At 40.2% G+C, this 8978-nt stretch overlaps 1 long non-coding RNA gene across 1 annotated transcript in view; it reads right to left on the bottom strand.

The window, feature by feature from the left end:
* The window catches only part of LOC103475325 (uncharacterized), a 79060-nt gene extending 76047 nt beyond the window's left edge, over nt 1-3013 (bottom strand). Inside the window, exon 1 of the long non-coding RNA XR_535319.1 lies at nt 2953-3013. This is a non-coding gene — a long non-coding RNA (uncharacterized LOC103475325). The remainder of the gene's footprint in view (nt 1-2952) is intronic.
* Between the last annotated feature and the right edge of the window lie 5965 nt (nt 3014-8978).

Consider the following 8978-nt stretch of genomic DNA (forward strand, 5'->3'; position numbering starts at 1 on the left):
CAGTTATAAAAATTAATGGAGGAAAATTACCTGCTTCGCTTAGCGCACCGTGTTCCGACTGGTGATTATTTGTGTTGCGCAACACTCTCACTTCCACCTCTGAGTTGTTGACTAATGCTAAAAGCCAGCAGCACAACGTGTCCAGTTTTCAAGTTTTGGTCCGGRCGGATTTCACYGATTCATGACCATATCGGGTTCTTATCGTTTTTCKGGGGAAATGAGTGAAGCGATGCACGGGAGACGGCAGCCGTCCTCCTGGAGCTGCTGCCTGGTGGCTGTTCATACAGGACACATGCAGGCTGAACGCAGCGGGCTGCTGCAGCTTCACGGACAAACTAAAATAAATGTCCTCCCAGCCCGGATACAACAAATGGGCAGCAGAGCCGTACGTAGCTGGTGGATGTTTTCTGTGTGCGGCGAAGCGGCCAAATGGACGCAAAACCAATAAATGTCTTGGCAAAGTGAAAGTTAATCTATTAAACTGACTGAAGATTTTGAACAGATTATGTAAAATTACATGTCAACTGGGCAAGATAATTGCTCTAATTTTTTTTCCCTGTTTTTAAATGTTGAGTTTTAAAAACTAAATTTCAGACAGTTGGATTCACTTAAATATTGTAGCATTTTTATCTTGCAGCATTTTAATATCACTGCTTTGAGAACATTAAATATCCTCAAATGTAGCAAAGCTCCACATAGATGCCTGCTAACTTCAGATAGTGTTTGTTGTGTCTGCAGAAACTCAAATATTTTATCATACGGAATATAATATATTCACAGAGCTTTCCTAAAATCTCTTGTTTGCATAATTTAGCTGCAATCTTTCAAAAAGCAATCCGGTTTACTTTTATGAAAGTGGATTGATGCRAAACACTTTTAGTGCTGCATATTTGTTCAAAACTGACAAACTAAACTGACGGATGTCCAAACAATTCATATAATGTATGGAAAATCTTATAAACAGAGTCACCTTCACCCAGCTGATGGAGATAAAAACACAAGTCTGAAAATGTCATCTTTCCCTGCCAATAGCAGACAATGTTTCACCGCAAAGAGCCGCGCTACATCTCAGCAGCACAGACTCAAATGGRAGAGAAATAAAGAATATAAATTCACATTTTACAGTCACSATGTAGCAGAGGCCTAGTCAAAGCAGAGCGGTGGGRAAATGCAGCGATAAAACCAGAGATTGACAACCTCCCATCATAACTTTGTGCATGAGGTGGTGTCGTCTTTYAACTGACATAAAAGCTGGGCTGAAATCACACACAGACTCACTTGTAAGTTGAAATTGTTGCCTCAGGCTCTGCATTCATCCATCAATCCAAAGCCACATGCATGTAATTTTCCCCTTAAAGTGAAAGCGAGAAAGTCAGAAGAAGTAGTAGTTAAATCCCACACTTTCCATAAGTCTTAATGTAGGAATCTTTTGTGCTTGCTRATGGTGAAATCTCACATATCCTGTTTAAAATGTAACCAAATAACTGAGCTTTTGGTTTCCAACATTAATTTGTTTCAGATTTTTATTGTCTGAAGAGAGAAAACTCTGCTCAGCAGAAAAGGTGTGAAGCCTTCAGAGAAGAGAGATCATCAGTGTTTCTGCTGAAGTTTCAGAAGAAGTGGCCGACGGGCCTGTGCAGAAAACCTGGAAGGAGCATTGCTTTAACTTTAAAAGGAAAAWCTAATTTTAACTCRTTTCTTTCATAACAAAAGAACCGTGGAGATTTAAATGGAAAATGACAAAGAAGCTTTAATTTTTAACAAGAGGTCCAATGAAGTTAGAACGACGTTTTTCATGCAACGCAAGGAATGTAATTAAGCAAATTTGGGCTGCAGGAAGTCTAGAAATGTGAAAACTTAAAAGCAGCAGGAAAGAGCAAGAAGCTGGAAAACTAAATATTTGATTTCAGACATATTTCTGAATCATTTCCTTCCTAAATCATCAACATTATCCAACCTAAAGGCCACAATCAACAGTTGGTACCAATATTATGACGCTCATAATCATAAAGGTGGGTTGTTTTGATCTTAACCCRTTTTAAACTAAACTGATACGTCAATTATCTCACCATCTGCAACTTTAATGGAAAAAAGTAAAACATGATTTTTCTGTCATTCAATGCAAAGATGCCATTTTTGCTCCTGCAACAGACTGCATCAAATTTATTTTATTCTTTTTGCTGAGACTCTTAAATGCCTCTGTAAAGTTTACATYTATTTCTGTCCACACTCTTAATATCAAAGCTGAATCTTTTTGCTGAAGTTTGAATACAACAAAACAATCTTTCAATGATCTGAAGACGAGAATAATTTGCTTAAATGAACCTAAAACGTTGTTTTACCTTCATGAAAACATGGAATTTTTCTAACTGGTTTCTTAACTGTATGATGGTTTTATAACTCTGTACTTTTTTTGATGTGAAGCTGAAATGTGCTACACAAAGTCAAGAGCAGACGCCTTGTATTTCATCCTTCTGACTGTTCATTCTTGCGCATGCGCACGTAGAGTTTTATGAATCTATAGCTACGTTAATTCTGACACCGTCTCTTTTGGTCTTACTTGAGAGTGACGGTGTGGTTGTGTAAATAATTTAAATCCCACATAACTTCAGGGTAAAGCTCCATCAAAATAAACAAAAACAGATAAAAAGCACAAGCAGCAGATGTGTATGGACATTGATGGCAACGCAGCAGGATGAGCCATAAAAACGGCAGTTTGGACGTAAAAACGATGAAATTAGGTAAGAAATAAAACCAGCAGATACGCCTGAAGGAGCACCGAGACGCCGCAGTGCCAGCCAAAACTCAATGCAATGATCGAGTTAATGAGACTTTATGCCACTTCTAACAGCTTCAAAATTATTCAAACAAAACCATATGCTAATAAAACTTAAACAACTAAATAACACCAAGAAAAGACGACAGGACGACAGTAAACACGTTACTACTTACAGGAGAGTCGCTCATCAAGGCCTTAATTAAATGGCGGAGTAATATCCGAGAGGTAAGCAGGTTTACTGGAAACAACGTCCACTCGATGCCAGATCACCAGTTTTAACCAAAAATATACAGAAAAACGTAGTTAGCAAAGTTAATTAAACAAGTTTTTCATCAGGTCTTCGGTGCTTTCCTTTCAAACCCGTTCAAAGCTGGAGATGTTTAATTAGACATTATTCAGAACACCTGTGCAGCTGCAGAGCAGGAAACAGTTTTAAAATAAGATTTTTAAAGGTTTTTGTCATTCATTGTGGTTTAAATATGTCTAATGTTTCAGTGAAATTATGCTTTTAGTTTTGCTTATAAAGAATAAATCCGTATCAGCCCCCAGGTTGTGATGTAATATTAAAGCTCAGGGAGTAAAGGACCATTCTGCCCAACAGACTGTGGTGTGCCGCGTTTTATTATAGGCCTATTTGTCGTTTGGTAATATATTTATTAGCTTGGCATATATTTTCCACATCATTTATATGTGATATATATAGTTTTTCTTTTTTTGTCTCTTTGGTTTACTGGTTTACAGAGCATCAGCCAAACCATAAAAGCTCAAAAATCAATTTCCAGACTTAAAAGGAATGGTCAAGCAGCGTGATGCTGCAGAAAAACACTTGATCCAACATTTTCTACTGGAATGAGAGGCTGTAAACACACTGAAGAGTTCATAGACATTACGACCTGATTTTATCACACATAGAAGTACTAATGCGGTCAAAGCATCCAACAGACATCTTTTCTTTGTAATCATACATTTGGCCACATTTATTTTTTGGCTGAACTGCTTGAAGATAAAGTTTTATACCAGGAACTCTGAGGCTAAGTGCATCCTGCAGCCTAAAGTGACGCAATTCAGATTTCTTGGGTTTAATGCGGCCTGTACCTGATCTATTCATGACTGTCTAAACAACACAGATCAGATGTTTCTTTTTTAAATGCGATCCAAGCCAAATGGATATCCAGTACTGTATCTGGTCTTTTCAGACGTGTCTGTACGTCCAGGTTGCGTTCATCCGACCTGAACGTCATCCGTACTCGACAAACGTCACTGCTGTGCGCCCTGATATGAGGAAGCGGGAAGAAAAACTATGGCGGACATAAATAAGGATTAGCTTGTTAATGTTCTGACTCCGGTCGACAACTTAAAAACCGAATGAGATGCTCCACCATTAGCATCTGTTTACTTCCGCAAACACTGAGCGCTTTTTCTTCTTCTTTTTAATGGCGGTTGGCAAAAACACTCAACGCGTGACGTTATTACGCCCTCTACTGCGCAGGCGGGACAATTTCAGATAGTTTGCGGTTCACACTGGASATCACAAAYAAGTCGCATATATTTGGAAACGATTTAATTAAAAATCGGATTTGGGTCACTTCGGGCTGCAGTGTGAATGTAACCTTACCAACATGGGAAAAGCATTGATACACGTTATACTTTTTTCTTTAAACCACAAATATTGGTAATAAATGCTGGTTTCTCACACTCCCTGGTTTCTGAAAGCATCTCCTCTGTTCACAGCTGATGTCGGCTCCAGATCACGAGTTTTTACTGCTTACCAGCTTTGTCATGTGGCAAGGAATGCTGATCCAGTATCTGATCTTCCTTATCAAGAGTTACAAACACTTGAATATATTTTATTAAAAAAGAAAAACAACATTTGTCTGTGTCCCTGTGTCTACATCAAATGCTCCTGGGTTTGTAGCTTTTAAGGCTYTAACTGATGAGAAATGTCTGGTGAAAACATTTTCCCCTCTTTGCTCCCTCTCTAATACTAATGTACCTCGCTGTGCACTAATGGTGGTTTAATTCAAAAGACATAATGAGCCACATTAGAGTGGGGGGAAAATTGCAGTAAGACTTTAAAATTTCTCTTCAGGTTTCACCTTTATAACGGCGATGAGAGAGACGGAACAAAGACAGAAATGATGAGCAGCCAGGATCGCCCCCTTTCTGCACCAGGTTTCTGAATTTAAGTTGTGAAAAAAACTTTTTAATTTGAACTCATCCTGGATGTATGCGAGTAATATTTCATATTCCAAATAAAGTGGAATGAGGGTTTAATCCTGTACAAGTGGGAAGGTTTCCTACAGTGGATTTTAAATGAAGTGCAGGATCAAAGTCCGGGCTGCAGCTCAGAGACACCAGGGGAGATTGGACCTTTCGTCGCCTCGTCTCCTTCTCTTGTCTCCTTTCCTCTTTTCCTAGACTTGCTGAGGTTTTAGTCTCTACTTTTCCCCCCCGTCTCATCAGTTGTGATCTCTCCGTCTTTAATCTGCTGGTTTGCAGTCTGGTAGGCGCTGCATTCTTCCCTCCTCTCTAGTTCAAAAGAGCGGCCTCCCACTAAGCACCCCATCACCGCTCTCATCCATTTCTTTGCGGTTTCTCCCCAGTTTGCTCAGTAGGGATGTTTCATAGATCTGCGTAGATCTCCATCTCTCTTTTTCTGTTTTTATCACTTCACTCGTTCTGATATTCCCTCTCTTCTGGCTCTCTGCTCCTCAACCTCAGATCTGCRATTCTGTAAAGTCGCACAAAAGCATTTGTTTGACATGTTAGTTTTGAATATCAGCTATTTCACAGTGCACATCTTCCTTGGACACTCATAAAGACAAAAGGGTCCAAAGCACACTTRCATTAGTTCCAGTACTGTTGTGTTGAAAAGGGTTCAGTTAATCTGTCTCTGTGGGATTCCTGAAAGGGTCGAAGTCAACCACTGAGTGAAGAAGTGGCAGCAACGAAATGTTCATTTTATGAACGGAAAATGGGAATCCTTGTTAGTTTCTTTTCCTCCGCTTAGTAATATGCTTAAATTCAGCGGGTCGTCTCRTCTGATGAGATGCAGAGATGACAGGCAATCTGTGSGACCAGCTGGCTGCAGAATCTAAGGTGGAAACACTGAGGAGGTAAATGCATTAYTGAAGTTGTGTCAATTAACACTTTTTGGACCAGGGTGTGTAACACAGATGAGAAGGYATTATATATATTAGATGAATGGGCCAATAGGTTCGRCTATTGGAGCATGGTGGGGTGTTTAAATGACACACAAAGGCTGTTAAATGAACTTAAAYAACTRGCTTTAGTGACATAAAMYATGAATTGACAAACAGTTATACAAGACACACAATTATGAAAATAAAATTACACACAATAAAATACAAAAAATAATACAAATACTTGGCCAAGTGCTAGTTCTCAGTTTTAAATCGTTTGTGKGCACCCTGGTAATCTGAATACTGAATCGTAATAGGCAACAGATTAATCAATTTCAGTTCCAATTAGGTTCAACTCAACACCGTTCACATGAGGAACATTTCCTACACAGCACTTTGTTATAAAGTTCCAAATAAAAACTGGTCCAAAAGGTAARGYAAGAAATTCCAGGATTAAAACAATAAKAATGAAAAATGTCAGTCAGTGGTCTCACTCATAACCCACTGTGCGTGAAACAGGCCTRCCACMCCGCGGGGTGCAGCAGGACTCCAAATGGAAAAGACTGAATCCRGTTCTTTCCAAGTCCAGGTGGGAAGGCTCGCCATCCAAGTCTCAGGAGGAATCCACCTCAGGAACAATCCAGCATAAATAAAWAAAAAAAACCTGACTGATCTCAATGCGACACGTTTGGGACAACAATATGGTGGCTCTCAGTCCGGCACTTCTTCAACTGAACGGAGAACGAGATGAACTTAAACCGTAGCCTAGTAGCCGTTAGAGCTAAACTAGTGGCTGTTAGAGGTAACAAGTTAGCTCTAACGGTGTTTGGCAGAAAAAGTGAAGTCTTTTTTTTTTCTTCACACTTCCAGCTTAGAAGTCGGGATGATATCTGGGAAAGCGTTTATTTAGTTCGTATCCAGTACTATAACCGTTTCAACACAGACTCACGCTGCCCAGTTTAACCGTTTCCTTCTCTCGCTTACACACACAATGCTGCGGATACGGGGAAGAAGGGCGGGGCTTGCAGCGGCAGTCTGAATTCTGATTGGTTTAAACTCACTGGAAACTAAACTTCCCATTGGCTAAGTAGACCACCTAGCTTGCCTAACCTCCGTTTCTTAAAGAGGCATCCCCMTTTTATGTGGGTTACACCTGCACAAAGTTTGACTACATCTGAGATGAACACAAATTTAGCAGAGAAAACAGAGTAATGCATGTTTTCTAAAGAGTGGAAAGTTAATGGGATTGACTAAACAGATGGAGTCAAACTTTATCAAAAATCTGAATGTTCTTAAATGGCCGGTTGTGCCAGAATGCATTGATAAAACCCATTTAGATGTTAAAATATTAATAAATACCAGTTCCTCCAGGATTTTTTTTATTGTTTTTGTGATCAAAATCACATATTTTGTAATGCCAATTCAGAAATATTTGTAAGAAGTTTTCATATTTGCATTAATGTATGATGTTAAATGTAACTTTTTATTACTCACTGTACTGATCACGGCCTATAACTAAGGCAGCAGTCAATCGAACTCAATTATTTTGGCCAATTTTTAGAAAATTTGCAGTAAAATCTGAAAAATGTGGGAATCTGGTGATTTTGTGTGAATTTTGATGATTTCTGAAAAATTGGAGGAACTTAATGTTGTAATTTGGAGTCTAGAGGGCCACATWAAAAGCCTCGGCGGACCAGATTTATTGAGTTTGACACATGGAGTAAGTAAAAAAAGGGACAAAGCAAATGTTAGCAAAAGCGCTCCATCCAGCAAAGAGACACAGCGAAACACAGAGGGCACAGAGAATTCAGCTTCTGGGTCAGAATTACTTTCTATGGAAAATGTAATAAAAAACAGGAAAGATTTCCTAATTTCCTCATCCATTTTTGCAGGATATGCTAAAACCCGGGGATATTCTGTTACATTTCTGCAGGTTTGAAACCGATTCTTAAGCTTTTAACAGTACTTTTCTTCTCCACAGCTCAGAATCAGACTCAACCTGTTGCCAGCACACAGACACAGTCACTTCTGGAGTGATCCTTTGCCAACTTTACTTAAAAAGGGACAAAAGAGGATGTGAACTGCAGTTTACCTCTCGCTCCGCAGCAGCAGTGTTTGTGGAAAAACCCAGAACTTCAGGCCATTTCTCACTTTTTCTCTATCTGTCAAAGCCTTGCAAGAGTTTTCAGACTTGGTGTTGGGGCTAAAGTTAAAACTGGGTTCAAGGAAAGGTAACTGGGCCACGTGGCTAAAAAAGTCCGATCAATAAAATCAAGTATGTTTCTACATAGAGACATAAAAAGGGTTAATTTGGACGTGTCATTCTGCGGGTTCAGGTTAATGATGGACACTTTGCGTCTTCTGCAGTTAAGAGAGACATAATACACTTAGCAACCACTTCTATCCCACACACAGAATGACAATATATGACACTAATTTGCACCCACAAATGTTTGCACACAACCATTAGAGGAAATCACCACACATATGTGACCACCCATTAAAACTGACAATCAAATCCCAGCATGGAGCGGCAGGAGAACCGAGATTCATCAGCAAGCAGAATGAGGGAGGCTTCAAGAGGGCAGAGAGAATGGAGGGAGATGCAATCACCTCCTCCGCAAAGCTGGGTTTGCATTGTTCCAGCACAGACAACGTGTTGGTAATTTGCACCTTAATAGGATGGCCAACCTCTGGGGCGAAACATGCTCTTCAAATAGTCCTTTCACAAATCTTGCCTAAAGCCTGAGGGCATGAACACGGAGAGGTTGAGCTGCTCCACATGCAGCGTTTGTGAAAAAGCAGCACTGCCCCCTTATGGCCGTCTGTGGAACAGCAGGAGAGGAACTTTGTAATCAAAATGATTCCATCCATCCATCCATTTTCTTGCACCCTTTTCCCTCAGTGGGGTCGGGAGGGGTGCTGGTGCCCATCTCCAGCCAACGTTTCGGGCGAGAGGCGGGGTCMCCCTGGACAGGTCGCCAGTCTGTTGCAGGGCAACACAGAGACACACAGGACACACAACCATGCACACACACACTCACACCTAGGGGCAA

The sequence above is a fragment of the Poecilia reticulata genome, linkage group LG14 (genome assembly GCF_000633615.1).
Source record: "Poecilia reticulata strain Guanapo linkage group LG14, Guppy_female_1.0+MT, whole genome shotgun sequence".
Classification (NCBI taxonomy): domain Eukaryota; kingdom Metazoa; phylum Chordata; class Actinopteri; order Cyprinodontiformes; family Poeciliidae; genus Poecilia; species Poecilia reticulata.